Here is a 20,002-nt window from a genome sequence, read left to right as displayed (position 1 = left end):
TTCCACATGAACGCAAGAGCTAAAAATTAGCACTTGCAAAAAGCCGCTCTCCTGAATTACAGGGGGGCCTGGAAGGCCAGAGGCGCTGACGGCTCCTGGCACGGGTTAACCAGCAGAGGTTGCTTCCTCTTCACCCCTTCCCTGGCTGGCCTTCCCCCCTGGCTCCAGGCAGCGGGGAGGGTACAGCGTGAGGCCACAGACACCTGGGCTCCTAGAGCCCTTGGTCAGGCCCTGGAGGTGCCCCGCCTTACGCTGGCTCTGCCCCTCTGCCGGCTGCAGCTCGCCCTTGAAGTAGACTAGGGGCTCCCTGGGGGAAGCGGCCAGGTCAGACCCATTCCTGGTCCCAGAGGCATCTAAAATAGTCTTGTTTAATGAGTTTCCCCTGCCTCCTGGACGTAGCGGAAACTTCTGCCCAACTGGGACGAAGCCCAGAGACTCGCTTCTCCTCCAGGCTGGGCCTCCTGTGAGCACTGTGACAGGAGTCCTGGATCTCACTGTAAAATGGTGCCACTGTCCTCTGGGCCATGAGTAACTGTGACCGTGGTGACAGTGGCCACTTACTAATAATGTTTGATGGCATTGAACGAGCTGAACACAGCCCTGTGACCTCCCAAAGCCCACACGGCCAGAGAAAGCCAGACAAACCCTTTCCTTGGCGCTGAGTCTGGACCTGGGGGCCAGACGGGATTTGGGTTCACAGGAGCCTTACAAAGTGCCCGGCTTTGGGGTCTCACAGGCCTGGGAGCAAATCCCAGCTTCCCTTTCTGACTCCAGTATCTCACAGGCCCCTCTGTGAAACAAGAAGGGCCCAAATCCCTCATCTAGACCCTCAAGGCCAGATGCCCTGTAGGATTTAGAATTTCTTAGATTCAGAGAGTCATCAAGTACACATACCAACTATTGTCTGACCCCCAGCAGGACCTGGGGGAGCACCCCGGAATCAAACGTCAGTATCTCCACACTGAAATGAGTGCATACTCCCCCCTCGTCCTCGATAAAGACCACGGGGCCTCTGGTCAGTTGGGGCCAGGCTCTGCGGCCAAGCTTAGGAATACAGTTTCAGTTTTCAAGCTTTGTGGGTTCGGGAGTGTGGGGAGAGCTGCCGGGGGGCTTACGGACGATGATTGAGAGCTTGGCAGTAGGCCTGGCTCCAGAGCGACTCCTGCAATGGCCACCGGTCCTCTGGAAGCAACTACAAACACGTTGGCATTTGCAGCTGCCGGTAAACTTGACCTTGCCGCCGTCCCGCGGATGGAGATGGCTTAAGGGGGACACAGGGTAGCAGAACTTGGGGAGGCTTTATTGGCACCCAGAGTTCAATCAGCCTTGGAAGTCACCTTGCCCTTTCTGGACTCAGAGTCCTTTTCACAGAGGTGACATAAGCCAAACATCACAGCAGTCTCCTTCCAGGAAGGGCAGAAGGGACACAACTTCCCCATTTGTTTTTCCTCGCCCCAGGGTGGAGACAGCCTCGTGGATCCCCAGCTTCGAGCCTGCAGTGCCCCAAAAGCCCCAGGCAGGCAGCCGTGCTCTGTAGTAATGGAGACCTCTCCCAGTGGCAGCTCCTGCTTCCCCCCAGACCCCGGGGTGCGTGAGGGGGGCAGGAGGCGGACTCCTGCTTTAGAAATACAGAAACACCAAGTGAAACCCGAGAGTTGTTAAAAAAGGAACAGTCCATTAGAAAGGATTATAGACAGGATCCACATGGCTGATCAGTGCCCCATTCATGGCCCCGGAGCCCGTTTCTGTGTCTGTACATCCTTCAGAAAAGCGAGGGGGGCGGCTCTGGCTTCTGAATGAAGGCCTCATTCATGTCACCACCCGCCCCCCTCCCCGAGAGCCTGGCCGCCGAGTCCAGCACGTGCTGAGCTGGCGGGGCACAAGCGGGCACACATGCTAAACTCCTCTCTGTTTGCACAACTGGGCTCTCATCTTTCTTCTGAACAGTGTTATTTTAGGAAAGTTTCCCAAACAAATTAGGCTTTTTCTAAAAGCCCGCCCTCCCTAAGGGGCCTTGGTTTTTAGCTCGAACGCTGCTAATTCTGGTTCCACCTCAGGGACCCAAATCTTTAAGGGTCCACCCTCATTTAAAAAGGAGTGTTCCTGGACTTCCCTGGTGGCGCAGTGGTTAAAATCCGCCTGCCAATGCAGGGGACACGGGTTCGTGCCCCGGTCCGGGAAGATCCCACATGCCACGGAGCAACTAAGCCTGTGCACCACAACTACTGAGCCTGTGCTCTAGAGCCCGCGAGCCACAACTACTGAGCCCGCGAGCCACAACTATTGAAGCCCGCGCGCCTAGAGCCCATGCTCCGCAACAAGAGAAGCCACCGTAATGAGAAGCCCGCGCACCGCAACGAAGAGTAGCCCCCGCTCGCCGCAACTAGAGAAAGCCCGCGTGCAACAACGCAGACCCAATGCGGCCAAAAATAAATAATTTTTTTTAAAAAAGGGGTGTTCCTTTAGGGAGCCCCAGCACCCCTCCCACTGCTCTTGGAAAGCCCTGCCCGGACCAGCCTGCCAGTTTCCCTGCAAAACTGCAGCTTCCCACCCTCCCTGGCTCCGTCCCTCACACACCCAGGGCAATCAGACTTCCCTTCTCCAGTTTGCCTAGAGCTTAGAGATCTTCCCAGTTGCTTTGGCCAATGGGCGACGGGAACCTGTGGACAGTGTTTTCTCCCTTCCATCCCCCAGACATATGTTCCAGACAAGTGTTTTCAGGCGGCCTCTCTGAAGTCATCCCAGGAGAGAGAACAAAGGCGGGGCTTCCTCCAAGTTGTACCAGCACGGAGATGCACCCCCCCAACGTACGCACCCCCATTCTCGCACTCTGACATTCTGGGAATATATTATATGTATTACCTATATATACTCCTATATATAATATAATATAGGCACTGCCGATTCCCCAAAAGAAAAGAGCCCCGGAATAACTTGTTCTGCGGCAAAGCCAAGTTTCCTACCTCTTGCTACCTGCTACCTGGACAGTCTCTGTTGGGTCTCGGAAGGGGGAGTTGAGGGACTAATACATATAGGGGTTGGGGGTCTGGGCTTGGGTGATTTTAAGACAACCCTTTCAATGCAGGGGTTGGCAAAGGTTGTTTTGTTTTGTTTTCCCTCAGGATTTTTTTAAACTACACATAACATGAAATTTACCATCTTAACCATTTTTATGTGGCATTAAGTACATTCACATGCTTGGGCAGCCATCTGTCCTCAGAACTCATTTCTTTTTTTTTAACATTTATTTTATTTATTTATTTATCTGGCTGCGCTGGGTCTTAGTTGTGGCACACGGGATCTTTGTTGCCACGCGTGGGATCTTAGTCGCGGCACGCAGGATCTAGTTCCCTGACCAGTGATCGATCCCCAGCCTCCTGCATTGGGAGTGCGGAGTCTTAACCACTGGACCGCCAGGGAAGTCCCCAGAACTCTTTTCATCCTCCCCAACTGAAACTGTGTCCTCATTAAACACTAACCCCCAGCCCCCTCCCCCAAGCCCCTGGCAACCACCATTCTGCTCTCTGTCTCTATGAATCTGACTCCTCTGAGGACCTCATCTAAGTGGAATCATACAATATTTGTCCTTTCTCACTGCCTTATTTCACTTAGAATAGTGTCTTCAAGGTTCATGCATGTTGTAGCCTGTGTCAATTTTCCCTTCCTTTTTAGAGGCTGAATAATATTCCGTCATATGAATGGACCACATCTTGTTTATACATAGCCATCGATGGACACGTGGGCTGCTCCCACCTCTTGGCTATTGTGAATAACGCCGCTGTGAACAAGCGTGTACAAATATCTATTTGATTCCCTGCTTTCAATTCTTTTGCGTATACACACAGAAATGGAATTGCTGGATTTGGTAATGCTATGTTTAATTTTTGGAGGAATCTTGGTCAAGGTTTTGCTATAACAGCTTAGGATGGGTGGACACAGTGAGGGGAGGGTCTGAAAGTGGGTCTTGACGAGTAAACAGTGGATCCATAAGTGAGCAGCCCTCCCCCCTTTGAGGGATCCGCTGACCCGACAAGGAAACGTGGGTCCATATGGGCACCCGCTGTCCTGTGAAGGGGGTGGGTTGAGCGACCCACTGTGTGGATAACTTGATGCTCACACGTCATCCTGTGGTTGACAGACTTGCCGCTGATCCTGAGATCACACCTCCTGGTGTTCACGCCTCCAAGTGTGGGCGGGACCCTGACTTGCTTATAAACAGAAGACAGCAGCAAAGGGAGTGTGGAAAGCACATGAGGAAGTTATCCACCGGCTTGTCTTATCTTCCCGGGCAAGAGCGTCCTAGAGCAGCCCCTCCTGTGGACGTGGTGGTCGTAGGTCCCGGTCCCGATGGATGCTCTGCGTGGATGCTGGTAGGTGGGTTCTCATCCTCTACCCGCCCCCCCGCCCCCCACGCCAATGAGAGACGCTGTCCTGCCCCAAACCTACCCCGCCTCAGCCCGTATCAGGACCAAGGCTTCTGCATGGCCAGGAACCAGGGACCGAGCTGGCCTGGGGCCACCCTGGGCGGCCGGGGCTCGCTTCCTTTCTCCTCCCCTACTGCCAAGAGCGGCAGATTCTTCTTTCCAAAACCGCCACACGACCTTCCTGCTACCGGAGCACTCTCCCCACTCGGCCCTCACTTTTGGGGCATGATGGTGGCGATGGTTGCCCAACCCTGTGAATTTAGTTAATCCCACTGAACTGAACACCTGAAGACGGTTAAGATGGGAAATTTTGTATTGCAGAGACGGTTCCCCTGACTGCAGTCTCCAGGTCCAAATAGTGGGCCAGGAGTGACCGCTCCCCCTACACCCGCCCACGATTGATTTGCTGGTTGACTTATGCCTGTCTTCCCTACTAACACGTAAGGGCGGGGGTGCTTCTTCAAGGCGATGTCCCCAGGTGCCACATCAGAGCCTGGCACACAGTAGGTGTACAGAGAACAGCTACTGAATGAATGAATGGGGGCGTGATGCACAGGCCCCACGGATGACGGCAGGGGATCATGTGGTGGGGGGAGCAGAACTGAGCCTGGGTAGGGGCATCCCTTCCCAAGACAGGATGAAGGGCTGGGGTGGGGATGGACACAGTCTGCCTCGGTTTCCCCTGTCTCTCCGACCTATTAGTAACAAGTGTCCCAGTTTGAACGTAAAGTACAGGGTTACTGACCTGGTGACCTCAGTCCACCTCAGACTCACCATGGAAAACCAGGGGGAGGGACGGGACCCAAGAGAAAGTTCAGTCTGGGTGCTGAGATCCCAGAAGAGATGAAGGAGCTCATCGAAGCCTTTCCCAGAGAGCTCCTTCTAGAAACTTCTTCTCCTTGAGACAACCACCGTCGTGACTTGAAGGCAACTGAGGTGGGGGCTTCCCGGGCACGTGCCCAGAGGCGTCAGCGCCTGCCCTGCTCTCCACGACACAGCCGGCCGCTGTGATGATGGTGACAGTGGTGGACAGGGGCGGGCACGGCCCGGGGCATGGCCCTCAGCTCCGCACGGCCCCCTCCCATGCCAGGCCGCCCGACCGTCAGCACAGAGGAGAGGGTCTCTTCCCGGAGCTCCGGCTGCCTCCTGCTTGGGGGGCGCTTCACCCGCAGACTCAGAACCTCTGGGGACATGCTCTCCCGTTCACGCCGCCAGAGCCTCTGAGGTGACTCAAACTCAACCCTATTTTTCTGCTGCTGGAGCCGTGGCGATTCCCCACCGGAAAAATACCTGGGCCACACCCAGAAGGCGGAACAGGTAGTTCAACTCAAGGAGGGGATGGTGGGTAGGCAGGGGGTCCACCCCCGGGCCTGATGGGACCCCTCACCTACAGTGTCAGGAGCCGGGGCTCACGGCCACTGAGGGGCTCGCGAGCAGCCCGGGGTGCTCAGGAAGTCCACCTGGGACCAAGGATCGTGAAGAGGGGCCTCTGGAGCCTTGCCTGGGGCCTCCCCTTCTCCTCAGTCACTGGCGGCCTCCCACATTTCTCTACCCTCCCTCCATCCAGGCACGTGTTCCCTGGGCCCTGCCCCAGGCTGGAAACCAACAGTATGGATGCAGGCTCTGGCCGAGCTCCAGGAAGCCCATTTCCACCCCATTGATTATCCCTGAGATGCCCGCCACCCAGGCCACGTGGCCCTGGCTGTCTGGTGACCCCGCTCCCAGCTTCTGGGCCCTGGGTGACAGCGCTGAGGGTGGGAACTGTGGCCCAAGGACCCAGCCTCCCGGGGGCACATAAGTCACGCGAGAGTTATGATTAGGTGACGAAAGTGTGAGAGCGGCAGTGTGCTCTCTCCCCAGGTGGGGGCTGGGTGGAGGACACACATCCACCCAGGCTCTCGGCAGGATCAGAGGAAACACTGTGAGCGTGGCCTCCCAGGCAGAGGCGTGGCGGCTGCCTTCTGAGTAACCCCGAGTCATCCCTCCCCCAAGGCGGGTCTGGCCCCGGGTCCCTCCATCGGCCCTCAGGAAGGGAAGGCGCTGATGGTGGCACCCCCGCCATCTCCCGGCCGAAGCGGGATGTGTCTGTGCTTCGTCTGGAATCAAGCGCGGTGGCCATGAGCCTGCCAGGCCCCAGGGGTGGGGTCCTGGGAGGCATGCACATTGGAGGTCAGAAAAGTCAGGCAGGAGGGGGCCTCCCCAAAGCCAGCAGGGCTGGGAGCCAAGGCGCCACGGCTCTGCAGCGGGAAGGTGGGCACTGGGGCCCTGGTCTGGAGGCTGAGGGCTGGTGGGTCCTGTCGTCCCCGCTGCCTGCTTCCGGACTCTGCTCACTCTGGTGTCCAGTGCCCCCTCCACATTGTGGCTCCAGGGTGAGCTTTCTCAGCTGCAGGCCTGACCCAGTCCCCGACCGCACCCTCAGCTGTCACTGGGCCCCCTTCCCCTGCAGCACACAGGGCAAGCTCCGTGTCTCCCGTGACCCTCTCCCAGTGCCGCCTCACCACCCTGCACAGGCATCAGCCCGTGCCACTCTGTCTCGCCTCCACGCCTTTGCATGCAGTGTTCCTTCTGCCCAGCAGGCCCTCCTGTCACCCCAGCCGGCAAAATCCTCCTTTCAGTCCAGTTCAAAGCTGGGAGGCCGTTGGCATCTGACCGTCCAGCCTTCATCTGAAAGGCAGCGAGGGGGGGGTGCTCTCTGCCTGGATCACACACTTCACGCTTGTTTCTGTGATCGTCCCCTCAGCAGAGTGCAGGTGCCTTTAGGGCCCAGATATGGCCCCCACCCCCCCCCACCCTCAACCACAGGGGCTGGCACTGAGTAGCTGCTCAGTAAATATTAAATGAAGGAATTAATGAATGAGGCCCTAATGAAAAGCTAAAAATGGCATTCCCCTCCTGGGGCCTGACCCACTTTCAGAGATGTCACCAGCTGCCCGGCGAGGCAGCATCGATTCTTCTGATGTGCACTGCTGTCACCTCAATGCGCCTCTGATTGCGGCTGGCTCTGGCCCCTAGCGCAGGGGAGCTCTGGGCAGGGCAGGCCGGGCAGGCCCAGGCCCCTGGGCTCACTAGGACAGGAGGGACGACCCGGCTGTCAGAGGTCCTGAGGCTTTGGGGTCATTTTGTCCGTCCCAGCTGCCAAGCCCCTCACGTCCTGCCGTGTGTGGATTCGGGGTTCCCTGACCCGGTTGTGCCTCAGTTTCCTCAACTGGAAAATGGGGTGACATTGCTCACAGGCATGTAGACAAGGGGCCGGCATGGTGTTTCTGTAAAATGCCAGATAGTAAATATTCTAGGCTTTGTGGGCCAAACCGTCTCTGTCGCAAACACTTGTGCTGCGGTGGCAAGGAAGCAGCCACAGACGAGATGTAAATGAATTCGTTTGGCTTTGCTCCAGTAGAACACTATTTATGGACACTGGATTTTGAATTTCATATAATTTCACGTGTCATGAAATCTTCTTTCTATTTTTTTCCCCAACCATTTAAAAACATAAAGATCATTCTTAGCTTGCAGGATGTATGAAAACAGACAATAGGCTGGATTCAAGCCACTGGCTGTCTCTGAACTAGATTACAGAAGTGCTCCCTAATGTCCTCGTTCCCAGCATTATCGTGTTTCTGACTCTTTGCCTCCAAACGGAGGCACTGGGAGAGTTGATATTAAAATAACTGTTTTGGGCTTCCCTGGTGGCGCAGTGGTTGAGAGTCCGCCTGCCGATGCAGGGGACGCGGGTTCGTGCCCCGGTCCGGGAGGATCCCACATGCCGCGGAGAGGCTGGGCCCGTGAGCCATGGCCGTTGGGCCTGCACGTCCGGAGCCTGTGCTCCACAACGGGAGAGGCCACAGCAGTGAGAGGCCCGCGTACCGCAAAAAAAAATAAAATAAAATAAAATAACTGTTTTGTTAGTCATTTACCCAACACACAGTATTTGTGCTAAGAAATCACCATTGATAGATGGAGGAGGTTGCTGGAGTGGTAGTGAGCTCCCCATCCCTAGGGGTATGCAAACAGAGTGGATGACTAGGACAGGGAAGCCATACAGAGAATTTACCCATCAGGTAGGGAGCGCAGGAGAGTGTCCACTGAGCCCCCCTTTGCCAGATTATGGACAATGTGCAGGCCTCTGACCTCAGCTGGACCTGGAGGGCTGGACCCCATCTTCTCCTGCCGCATGCCCCATGCCCAGACCCCGTCCTCAGGCCCTGAGCCCAGGGGTTGGATAGAGGGTCGATCCCAGTGTGCCTGGCAGCATGCACCCCTCGAGCTCCGGGAGGGACTCAGTCCCAGCTGCTGCTGTCTCAGTTTGGGTCCCCAAAGGCAATCCTGAAACAAGGATTTGGGTGCAAGCTGTTTATCCGGGAGGAGATTCCAGGAAGCACACAGGGAAAGGAGTGGGGTGGGCAGCAGGTTCATACGGGCTGTGTCAATGATCCGTTACCACTGTGGCTCACCTTGTAGGGGACCCTCAGAGAGAAGGTGGGGAACACCCTCAGGCACAACCCACAGCCAGAAGAAGAAACTGGGTGCTTATCCGCCACTCCCACCCCCAGCTCTGGAGAGGCACCTCACAGCTGCCCAGCGCTCCGAGGCCAGGGAACCCTCTGCAGGATAATGCAGGTACTTGAGGTGGGATGGGGACAGCTTATCCAGACACTGCTCACAAGCTCAGGATCCCCCGGGGTGGGCGGAGGGCATGGCCAGTGCTGCACTGAGGGCCTAACTGACGCCAGCTCTGGCTCCCGCACAGGGCCCTGCGGTGCACAAAGGGCCAGACCTAGGCTCCCCTCCGTCCAGTTCCATGCTTTTGGGTGTGTGGCCGTGGCTGCATGGCTTTCCTCTCTGAGCCTTAGCTTCCTTGTTGTAATACACACACACACCCAGGGTTGTCATGAGAACTAAATGAGATGATAACGTGTGAGCGCGGCAGACAGACCCTGTGCATCACAGATGCTCGATCAATGACGGCGCACTGTCACTGTGTTCCCTTGGCTGCCCACGTCTCTGGCCAATTGAGCCTCAGTTTTCCACAGTTGACCCCAACCTCACTCTAAAAAGTGACCAGGGTTGGCTTAAGCCAATCAGCATGTTCCCCCCGCCCCGGCTATTGTGATTGGTCAGGGATGGGCATGTAGCCTAATTCTAGCCAATAAGAGAAGAAAATTCAGGATGTGTTTGGTGCTACTGAAAATGACTCTCTCTCTGCCCCGGGATAGGGTGATGGGGAGATTTAAGCATGTGGGGCAGACATTTTGCTACCAAGAGGAGAGCAGCTGGTGCTGCTAGGGGTACCATTTGGAGCCCAAAGAGGAAAACAAGTGGAGAGACAGAATACAGTTGGGTTATGGTGATAGTCTTTTGAGCTGCTGGATCAAGCCTGACCTGAAGCTTCTAAACTTTTCAATTATATGAGCCAATAAATTCCCTTTATGTTGAAGCCACGAGGAGTTGTTTTTTTGTCCTTTGCAACCTAAAGAGTCCTATAAGAGATAGAGCATCCCTCCTGGTTGCCTGAGGCCCAAGGGCAGGGCCATAAAATACAGGGTTCACTGAATAGACACAAAAAGCAAGGCCTTCTCAGGCTGGGCCAGTGGGCAGGAGAGGAGGCTGGAAAGCTCAGCTGGGCTTCTGCTCGTCACTGCAGCAAAATCACTCAGTTCAGCTACTATGAATCTGAGAGGCACTATGAATGACTGGCTTGGTGGCCGGCCAGGAGCCTCCGGGTGTAACTACTGTCCCAGGGACGAAGCTACGGCAACGAGGAAGGTGAGCACCGCCCACATTCACAGTCCCACGCAGCCAGCACGCCACTCGGCAAACACAACCCACGGAGGACAGACAGGAGCTCTTTCCTTCCCTCTCCATAATTTCAGAAGGGGAGAAAACCTCCAGCGACACAGCCCACGTTGATCGCTGTTATCACTTTTCGAAGACTTGCAGACCTCAGGCGCCGCTCCCAGCCCGGAAACAGAGGGTGGAGGGAGGGGAGGGGCGTGTGGGAGGAAGATGGAGGCCAGGAGTCCTGCGGTTCAGTTGCGCTTAGAAATCTCCAGCTTTGCTTTACACGGTTAACACGTTTGTACCTCCAGAGACGCTGCTGAGGAGGACGGGTGTGAGAATTGTGGGGGTTTTCTTTTTGCAACAATAATAGTGAAATAGCCACAAGGGCTCAGCGTTTAACCCGTACGTGAGCCGGCTCCTCCGGCCTGTCCAGGACGGAGACAGCGCGCATGGGATGTCTCAGCCCAGTTCCCAAGGTGCCCGCTGCTCCGCGTGCAGGTGACCCGGTGGCCATGAGACCCCAGAGAAGGCCAAACAGAGAGCAAGTAAATGCTCCCAGTAGGCAGAGGGCAGGGCCTCTGCGAGTTTCGGTGCTTGGAACCGGGCGGCCAGCCCGCCCACGGAGGAGGGGAAGGGGGTGGTAGTTATTGAATTATTGAATGAGGCAGGCACCAGGGTGGACGTTTTTGGTTTTTCTTTTCTTTTCTTTTTTTTTTTTTTTGGGCTCTACCCCGCAGCATGCGGAACTTCCCCGACCGGGGATCAAACCTGCACCCCCAGCAGTGGAAGGGTGGAGTCTTAACCACTGCACCACCAGAGAAGTCCAGGGTGGACGTTTTACATACATTTTATTGACCCCTGAGTTGTCAATATTAGACCCATTTTATGAAGGGGTAAACCCGAGGCTGAGAGGCAGTATGACTGGCCCAAGGTCACTCAGCCACTCTGAACCAGACCGGGACTGAACCCTGCTCTGACCCACCCGGACCCACCAGCCCCACTTTTCTCCCTCAAAGAGTCCAATCCTCCCCAAACCCATTCCCGTCATGCTCAGTTTGCGCCATCCCTTACCTTGCTGCCATCAACCCAGCCCCTCCTCCAAGTCATCCTCTGCCAAACCCCCGTGGACCCGGGCACCTGGCAGGGGCAGCGAGACGTGCAGGAGGGACTGAGGACACATGACACTGATTGGAGCCAGGGGACCTCCTGGGGCTTCCTGTCACTGTGCATGTGTTGGGATATACGAGTTGCTCTTTGGGACCCCACTGAGGGCATCCTTTGACCCCCAAGCAGTAAAGCAGGACCCCCAGTGACACTAGGTTTCTTGACTGTGTCTCCTGCCCCCGACACACGCACACACAGCTGTGGTCTGAAAGCTGCTGGTTCAGGAGCAGCGGAGAGCGCCAACCCTCCCTCGCCCCTGGCCCCCATCTCCCCCGACCCTCCCCGGCCCCCCGCAGGGACCTCCCGGCTCTCAGCCCATGGCAGGCCTCGCACAGCCTTGCCCAGGAGCTGCTGGAAGGCAGCGTGGCCCCGGCACAATGGCAGGGATCAGGGACAAGCTGGAGGGCGTCAGGGAGGCCCCTGGAGCGCCATCTGCTCCTGTGCCCCGAGCACGGTGGGCTGCAGAGAGGCGCGTGAGCCGGCAGCTAGGACGCCGGCAAGGGCCGCTGGGCTGGCAGTGCCCCCCCCAACCCCGATGTGAGCAGAGCAGGGGCCACTCCTGCCCCGCCAGTGGGCCTGCAGACCCGCACGGGGGAGGGAGGAAGGGCAGCTCCGCACCGCCTCTGATTTCTTTTTGGAAAAGTACACGGAACAAAGAGCGCACAGCTGTGCACGCGCCGCGCAGACATGACAATCACTGGCATTTTGTTCCAATTGTTTCAACTCTTTCTCTCTTTCAATGCAGAATATAGAAACATTACAGATAATACTGAAGTCCTCTGTGTGCCCCCAGGTGGGCATCCAGGACCCAAGGGTTTCTTGCCACGGACCGCCTCCCGTTCAAGGGAGGAAAGCAAGCACTTCGGGGGTGCACAGTGTGCCCAAGCTGGTTGGGGGTCCCCGGCTCGGGCTCTTTGCTCCTCATGACCACGTGGCAAATGGTGACTCTTGTCCCTGCCTCACAACCAGGGACACTGACCTGCAGGATGTGACTGCCTCAAGCCATAGGAAGGCGTGTCACCCAAGGAAGGGGACACACCTTGACGGCATCACCGGGACTCAGACCCCTCCGTTTGTCTGTTCTCCTAGCCGTGGCGTGTCGACCTGGCTTCCACCTGCCCTAGGGTAGCCCCGGGTTCCCGATGTCACCTGCATCCACAACACATCTTCAGGGGAAAGAGGTGCTGTCTTTGCTGTGAGTCTCTTTGATGGGTCCCCACAGACCCCTGCATACTTTCCTCTGGTCTCCTCAACCTGTCCCAGTGGCCTTCCCAGACCACTGCTGGGGAGGGCAATGGCACTGCTGTGATTGGCTTAGTGGCTGCGTGCAGGAAGCCAGGTGACCAGAGCAAATAGATGTTCCCTTGGCGAGGAGGAAGGGCGGGCAAGGGAGTGAGCAGAAGGGTGTGGGTGGACAATTCCCAGTCAGTGTCGGCCACCTTGCCAGTGGACCACAGTCAGCAGGAGGCAGAAGTAGAAGCGAAGTCAGACCATCCGCACCAAAGCCACACCCTTGCGCTGCACCACCCACATCACCTGCACCACCTCTGCTGCCTGCCTGCGCTACCAAACCACCAAACCCTTGGCCCCTGCACGACTCTGCCACTGCACCACTCATCCCATTGGACCGCCCTCCCCACTGCCACACAGCCACACCATCTGCACCACTGCACCTTTTTTTAAAAAAATTCATTTATTCATTCATTTATTTATTTATTTTTGGCTGTGTTGCGTCTTCGTTGCCGCACGCGGGCTTTCTCTAGTCGCAGCGGATGGGGGCTACTCTTCATTGCAGCGCGCGGGCTTCTCATTGCGGTGGCTTCTCTTGTTGCGGAACACGGGCTCTAGGCGCGCAGGCTTCAGTAGTTGTGGCGCACGAGCTTAGTTCCTCCGTGGCATGTGGGATCTTCCCGGACCAGGGATCGAACCCATGTCCCCTGCATTGGCAGGCGGATTCTTAACCACTGCACCACCAGGGAAGTCCCACCACTGCACCTTGTAAGGTGAGTGGGGCCCAGGAGTGCGGGACCATGGCTGGGGGTTGGATCCAAGGAGCACGAGCAGAGTCAGGAAGTAGAGCCCAGAGCAAAGGCCACCCATGGGCCAGCTACAGAGGGTGGGAGGGAAGCCCAGACCTGCCCAGACCCAAGCCAGATGGAATGAGCGGTGGTCGGGGGCAATGCCAGCCTCGCCACTCCTCACTGTGGAGCCACGTCCTTTGGGCACTCTTTGGACATTTGAGAGGAAGATTGGGGTGGGATGGGATGAGGGGCTGTATCCACTAGAATCAGGGTTAGCTGCAAAGCAGAAAGCACAAAATAATGAGGATTAAACACACAAGGATTTGTTTTCTCAAGGAAAAGAAATTGAGAAGTTGGCCGTGCAGAGCTGGCATGGCTGGGTCCTGGGCTGCTTCCATCCATCTCTCTTTTCCTACATCCTTAGAAGGTAGCTTCCATGCTGTAAGTCACCTCCTGATCTAAGAAAGCTCCTGGAGCTCCAGCCATCGTGTCTTAATCCCAGATAACAGGAACGAGGATGGGGGAATGCAAAGGGAGACTTTGCCCAGCTGTCTCCCTTCGCCAAAGTCATGCAAAGCACTTCCATTTCCAGCCAAAATTGAGTAACAGGGATAAGATTTACCCTCCAATCTTAATCTACACACACACACACACACACACACACACACACACACGCTAATGAAACTGTGGTTTTTCAAACAGTGGATAGAAGGCAGCCCAGGATAGGGAGCTCTGAGAGAAGGTAAACAAATGAGGTGAGCACTACCAATGTCCCCTAGAGACAGTTTCCAGGCCACATCCAGAGAAGGGAGACCTACTCAGAGCCCAACAGTGTCTCTGAGCTGGGACACAGAGATCAGAGCGTCCAAGACAGCTATAATTCACAATCTAGAACACCAGAGAAGAGAGAGCTGCACAGAGGTAAAGAGCTTCAGAGATCTGCAGAGGGTTCTCCTCCAGTCTTTAGCTAAGTACTGATCAGTGCATGAGTGTGAGGAAACTACCAAGGCCGAAGAAAGAATGGAAGAGGCAGAACAATCCCCTGGACTTGTACAGGGATGAGAATAGTTCATCTTCCCACCAGCCCAAGTGGAAAGACTTCATAACGATAGGGCATAAGTAGAGTCCTCAGAAGACTATTGCCTTCATGGTTGTGCCCAATTAGCCCTAGACTAAAGGCTGATCTGGATCTGCCTCAAAGCTTAAAAGTAAACCTTGAAAGAATCAAATTGTCTCCAAGTAACTACAGCTCAGAACAAAGCCAAAAATATTTAAAGAAATATGAAAAACTCTAGCACCTAACAAAGGAAAATTACAATGCCTGGCATCTAATCAAAAATTACCAGGAATGGGCTTCCCTGGTGGCGCAGTGGTTGAGGGTCCGCCTGCTGATGCAGGGGACATGGGTTCGTGCCCCAGTCCGGGAAGATCCCACATGCCGCGGAGCAGCTAGGCCCGTGAGCCATGGCCGCTGAGCCTGCGCGTCCGGAGCCTGTGCTCCACTACGGGAGAGGCCACAACAGTGAGAGGCCCGCGTACCACACAAAAAAAAAATTACCAGGAATGCAAAGTAGGAGGAAAATAGGATCCATAAGAAGACAAATAAATCAATATACATGAATCCGTAAATGACCTGATGATAGAATGAGGAAAAAGGATGATAAAATAGATATATGTGCAAGAAGGTAGAAGAAACCATGAGCTTGAAAATGAAAGAAATAGAATATATTTTAAAAGGCCCAAATTGAGCTTTTAGAGTTAAAATATACAATGTGCAACATGAAAAGATGCTCAGCATCACTAATCATTAGAGAAATGCAAATCAAAACCACAATGAGGTGCCACCTCATATTGGTCACAATGGCCATCATCAAAAATGTCTACAAATAACAAGAGTTGGAGAGGGTGTGGAGAAAAAGGAACCTCCTACACTGCTGGTGGGAATGTAAGTTGGTACAGCCACTATGGAGAACAGTACAGAGGTTCTCAGAAAACTAAAAATAGAATTACCATAAGATCCAGCAATCCCACTCCTGGGAATACACCCAGACAAAACTATAATTCAAAAACATACATGAGGGCTTCCCTGGTGACGTAGTGGTTAAGAATCTGCCTGCCAATGCAAGGGACATGGGTTTGAGCCCTGGCCCAGGAAGATCCTACATGCCACGGAGCAACTAAGCCCATGCGCCATAACTACTGAGCCTGAGTTCTAGAGCCCACAGCCACAACTACTGAGCCCACGTGCCACATCTACTGAAGCCTGCACGCGTAGACCCTGTGCTCCGCAACAAGAGAAGCCACGATAATGAGAAGCCCACGCAACACAACGAAGAGTAGCCCCCGCTCACTGCAACTAGAGAATGTCCGCACACAGCAATGAAGACCCAACTCAGCCAAAAAAAACAAAAAACAAAAAAGATACATGCACCCTATGTTCATAGCAGTACTATTCACAATAGCCAAAACATGGAAACAACCTAAATGTCCATCAACAGGTGAATGGATAAAGAAGATATGGTACATATATATATAGCAGAATACTACTCAGCCATAAAAAAAAAGAATGAAATAATGCCATTTGCAGCAACATGGATGCAACTAGAGATTATCATACTAAGTGAAGTAAGTCAGAAAGAGAAAGACAAGTACCATATGATATCACTTATATGTGGAATCTAAATATGGCACAAATGAACCTATCTACAAAACAGAAACAGACTCATAGATGTAGAGAACAGACTTGTGGTTGCCAAGGGAGAGAGGGGGAGGGAGAGGGATGGACTGGGAGTTTGGGGTTAGTAGATGCAAACTATTACATATAGAATGGATAGACAACAAGGCCCTAATGTATAGCACAGGGAACTATATTCAATATCCTGTGATAAACCGTAATGGAAGAGAATATTAAAAAAAAAAAAAGGTGTTCTCAAACCAAAAAAAATACAAAGTGCAAGATGGAAAAATACACTAGGTGGGATTTAACAGCATATTAAACACTTCAAAACGAAAGACTGGTGAACTGGAAGCCACAGCAATAAAAACTACCCAAAATTAAACATAGAGAAGAAAATGACTGGGTTAAAAAATGAACAGAAGATCACTGACCTGTGGGACAACATCAAGTGGCCCAACACACGTGTAACTGGGGTCACAGGGAGAAAAAAGGAGAAGGGACAGAAAAAATAATTGAAGAAATAATGACCAAAAATTTTCTAAATTTGATGAAAAGTATAAATCTACAGATCCAAAAAGCTCAATGAACCCCAAGCAGGGAACAAAACAAAGCAAAGAATCTCACTGAACCTCAAGCAGGTAAAGAAAACTACACCAGGCCATATTATAATCAAATTGCTGAAAACCCATAAAAGTAGAATAAAAAGACAAATTATGTACAGCGAAAAAAAAGATAAGAGTAAGAGCAGATTTCTTGTTGGAAATAATCCAAGCTAAAAGGAAATGGAGCAACAGCTTTATCATAAGAATAAAAGCTGACCACCTTAAATTTAATGCCCAGTGAAAATTCCTTTCAAACTTGGAGGTAAAATAAAGACTTTTTCAGACCATCATAATTGGAGGGAACCCATCACCAGCAGAACAGCTCAAAATGTTAAAGGGAGTCCTTCAAGCAGAAGGAAAATGATAACAGAAGGAATCTGGATCTACAAAAAGGAATGAAGAGCACCAGAAATGGCTACTATGTAGGTAAAGATAAATGGCTTTTTTTTTCTTATTTTTAAAAATCTCTTTACAAACTGATTTACTGTTTAAAGGGAGGGAAAACAAATTGTGGAGCTTATAGTATATGCAGAAGTAAAATGTACAACAAAATAACCTGAAGTCTAGAATGGGGGGAAATGGAAGTACATCGTGGTAAGGTTCTTATATTAACCATGAAGTAATAATACAATGTTATTTGAAGGTAGAGTGTGATAAATTAAAGATGTAAGATCTAAACCACTAAACCACAACATCACATACACAACCAAGGAAGCACAGCTGTTAAGCTAAAAAAGGGTAAAATGGAATAATAAATATTACTCTATTAATCAGAAAAGAAGGCAGGAAAATAGGAAAAGGGAATTAAGAATAGTAAAATAAGTATTAAGATAATCAATTTAAACCTAACCATAATAATCATCATACTAAATACAAATTGTCTAAACTCACCAATTAAAAAGCAGAGATTTTCAGATAAGATGAACAAGCAAGACTCAATTATACAGTATGTACAAGAAACCCACTCTAAGTATAAAGGCATAGATAAATTAACAGTAAAATATATAGAGAAAAATATACTGTATTAACACTTGTCAAAAGAAAGCTGAAGTGGCTATCCTAGGAACATACAAAGTAGATTTAAGAGTAAAGAATATTACCAGGAATAAAGAGGGTAGTTTCATAATGATAAAGACTTTAATTCCTCAAGAGTTCAGCTTGAGGACAATCTTAACAATCTTAATGTTTGTGTACCTAGTAACAACACTTCAAAATGTATGATGCAAGAGCTGATGGCAAAGAAAAATAAACAAATCCACAATTACAATGGGAGATTTTGACACTATTCTCTCAGTAATTAATAGAAGAGACAGAAAATCAATATGGATATAGAAGATCTGAACAATAATATCAATGAACTTGACATTTATAGAACACTACTCAATAAAAGCAGAATACACATTCTTCTTAAGTGCACACAAAACATTTACCAAGATAAAACATATTTTGGGCGATCAACAAATCTCAGTGAAGTTTAAAGAATTGAAATCCTACAAAGTATGTTCTCCTATCACAATGGAATTAAATTAGAAATCAATAACAGAGAGATGCCTAGAAATCACCAAACATTTGGACACTAAACAACACACTCCTAAACAAGCCATGGGTCAAAGAAGAAATTACAATGGAAATTGGAAAATATTTTAAGCTGAATACAGTGAAAACACAGCATATAAAAATGTGTGGGATGAAGCTAAAGCAATGGTTGGAGGGAAAGTCATAGCACTAAATGCTTATATATAGAAGAAGAAAAGTCTCAAATTAGTGATATCAGTATTCACCTTAAGAAACCAGAGAAAAGAAGAGAAAAACCCAAAGTAAACAGAAGAAAGGAAATTATAAAGAGCAGAAATCAGTGAAATAGAAAACACTAAAACAATTTTAAAAATCAATGAAACCAAAAGCTAGGTCTTGAAGAAGTCAATAAACTTGACAAATCTCTGACCAGACCGATCAGAGAAAAAAGGAGAGAAAACATACATTACCAATCTCAGGGGTAGGAAAGGGGACAATGGATCCTACAGAACTTAAAAGGATAGCAAGTGAATATTTTGAACAACTTTATGCCAAAAAAGTTGACAACTTAAGTGAACTGAACAAATTCTTTGAAGGATCTGAACTACCGAAGCTCTCTGAAGAATAAATTGATATCTGAATAACCCCATATCTATTAAATAAATTATATTTGTATTTAAAACCTTCCGCAAAGAAAATTCCAGACCCAGATGGCTTTTCTGGCAAATTCTACCGAACACTTATGGAAGAGATAATACCCATTCTAAAGAAACTCTCCCAAAAGGTAGAAGACGAGAAAACTTTCCAACTTATCTTTTGAGGCCAGCATTACCCTGATACCAAAACTAGACAACAACATTACAGGAGAAGAATCTACAGACCGATATTCCTCATAAACATAGACACAAAAGTTCTTAACAAAATATTTGCAAGTGGAATTCAACAAAGTATAAAAAGAATGACAACATGTCAAAGTAGGGTTTATCCCAGCAATATAAGATTGGTTTAACATTTGAAAATCCATCATTGTGATTCAGCATGTTGACAAACTAAAATATATATGTGTATATATATGATCATATATATATATATGATCATCTCAACACACGCAAAAAATTTTTTGACATATTTCAACTTTCATTCCTAATAAAGATTCAGTAGGGCTTCCCTGGTGGTGCAGTGGTTAAGAGCCCGCCTGCCAATGCAGGGGATACGGGTTCGAACCCTGGTCCGGGAAGATCCCACATGCTGCGGAGCAACTAAGCCCGTGCGCCACAACTAGTGAGCCTGAGCTCTATAGCCCACGAGCCACAACTACTGAAGCCTGCGTGCCTGGATCCCGTGCTCCGCAACAAGAGAAGCCACGACAATGAGAAGCCCACGCACCACAATGAAGAGTGGCCCCCACTCGCCGCAACTAGAGAAAGCCTGCACACAGCGACAAAGACCCAACACAGCCAATAATTAATTATTTATTTATTTTAAAAAAGACTCAGTAAACTTGGAACAGAAAGGATTTTTTTTTTTTTTTGCCACACCGTGTGATCTTAGTTTCCCAACTAGAGATCAAATCCATGCCCCCTGCAGTGGAAGTGTGGAGTCTTAACCACTGGACTGCCAGGGGAGTACCAGAAAGGAATTTTCTTAACCTGAAAAAGGCATCTAAGAAAAACCTAACAGCTTAATACTAAGTTACACTTAATAGTGAAGAATTCAATGCTTGCCCCCAACACAGAGAACAAGGTAAGGGTGTCCACTCTTACCACTTCTATCCAACACTGTAATGGAGTTCCTAGCTAGTGCAATAAGGCAAGAAAATAA

This window comes from Globicephala melas, chromosome 2 (genome assembly GCF_963455315.2).
Source record: "Globicephala melas chromosome 2, mGloMel1.2, whole genome shotgun sequence".
In the NCBI taxonomy this organism is placed as follows: Eukaryota; Metazoa; Chordata; class Mammalia; order Artiodactyla; family Delphinidae; genus Globicephala; species Globicephala melas.
The sequence above is the reverse complement of the archived record's forward strand: the minus strand, read 5'-3'. Positions refer to the sequence as shown.